Raw genomic sequence first — 1,827 nt, 5'->3', positions numbered from 1 at the left:
CCGCCTCATGTGTATTTGAACCAATGACGGTACGTTCTCTGCCGCACGCGTCACGAAAAGACAGACGAATACAGAATGCTGCGCCACCCAGCAGCCGGCGGTAGATGTAATGTGTCGGCGCGAAGCATCCGGCACAAATGGGTTAAGGTGAATATTTTCTAGTTTCTTCTCTCCTCTGTGACGTAAACTGAGTATTTTTTGAGTTGGGGAGAAAACGAGACATCTGAGGACGTCATCTTGGTCTTTTTGGGAAACACTGATCCACATTTTTCACTATTTTCTGACATTTTAGAAACCAAAAAAATAACCCACAGTGAAAACACACGTTATTTGCGGCGCTAGTATCCTTAGTGTTTATCAGACTATTAATGCCAAATGAATCATGGCCCAAAGTTGATGGTTTAATGTTCACTACCAGCTAAACTCTACTCCTCTTCAGCTGAAGCTTGTCAGCTTTTATACTCTACTCAGTTTAGGTTTATTGTAAATATATTGCATGTACTGATGTATAAGAAGTGGCTGATGGATTATAGAATCTATTATAAATGATAGACAAATGGATTTAAATCTGAATGTCTGCTCAGTACGTCTATTTATATTTACTTTTGTTGAAAATCTTCCGACAGCTGTTGCTGTTTTCTTCAAACAGTAAGCTGCACAGCACACATGTTTCTCTTGATTTGACTTTTTCTAGAACTTTGAACGAGGAAAATATCGACCAAACCTCGGCCTTTATGAGTTGTCTGCTTTGAGTTTAGCACACGATTTGTATTCACTGTGAAACCTTTTCTTCCTTGTGAGCCCGGCACTCTCAGCTCTGATGTGGTTTTACTGTAGCTTTGGATGTGGTCTTTCAAAGGTTAACAACTTCCTCAATCTGCGGGTAAAAAAAAAAAAAAAAGAGGCTTTGATAGAGGAAGTGAAACCACTGCTCAGATTTATATTTGCATGTCGGGCCTTTAGCTGGTGCTGAATTTCAGAGCAAAGTTAAGTGCAGTAATAAAATCAAGTTGCGTAATGTTGCATGCTTACCAACATCACAAGCATGTTAAAAGCCTTTTGTTCTCTTTGTAGATGAGCAGATTAGACATTGTAAAAGCTGAGAAAAGCCTCTTTCAGAAGGCTGATTGCTGCCTGCATTGATCTGCAACTTTCCAAAACTCATAATCTGAGAGTTAAAGCCACATTATGCAGCAACTGACCAATCACTTCACAAACTTGTCTTTTCACATTTGTACTTCTGCAACTCGCAGCAATGAAGGCGTTGTCATTTTAAGAGAAGAGACGAGATGAAAGAAACTGAAATTTTGATTGAGTTTTGAACCTCGTCCGGGGCAGACATTACCCACTGAGCCAAAGTCTCTCTTTAGCCTCATTTTGTGCATTTTGAATACAGTTCTGTTGGTGTTAAACACACAACTAAAAGCCCTTTTATATTTTTGAAGCCTATTTATTCACCAATGTATAGCCCCCACCAGCTATAGACAGTTATATTTCCAATAACACATTTCTTATGCACATTTTGAAGTATCTCATAAGAAACGCTGTATGGAAACGGCAAAATTTGATTGAAATTCGTCTTTCGTGTGAAACACGTTTTTACACTCTTGAGGTGTATTTTGGCTCTTTAAGAACAGTCAATTCATTAAATGGGACATGACAACACATTTGCCAAATAGCTTCTGATGTAGCGAACGGGACCGGATGAGATGGGACGGACGAGATGGGATGCTCCAGGCTGCAGCCATACCCGTCTCAAACCAGTTGATTGAAATGCGGGGGGGGGAATTGATACAGCAGTAGTATTGCGATATTTTCAGTGGCAAT

The 1,827-nt window shown here is 39.9% G+C and overlaps 1 protein-coding gene across 6 annotated transcripts in view; it reads left to right on the top strand.

The window, feature by feature from the left end:
- Positions 1-1,827, top strand: part of cttn (cortactin) — a 28,965-nt gene that overhangs the window by 13,381 nt on the left and 13,757 nt on the right. The window lies entirely within an intron of this gene.

This window comes from Etheostoma spectabile, unplaced genomic scaffold (genome assembly GCF_008692095.1).
Source record: "Etheostoma spectabile isolate EspeVRDwgs_2016 unplaced genomic scaffold, UIUC_Espe_1.0 scaffold271, whole genome shotgun sequence".
Taxonomy (NCBI): domain Eukaryota; kingdom Metazoa; phylum Chordata; class Actinopteri; order Perciformes; family Percidae; genus Etheostoma; species Etheostoma spectabile.
The sequence above is the reverse complement of the archived record's forward strand: the minus strand, read 5'-3'. Positions and strand labels throughout refer to the sequence as shown.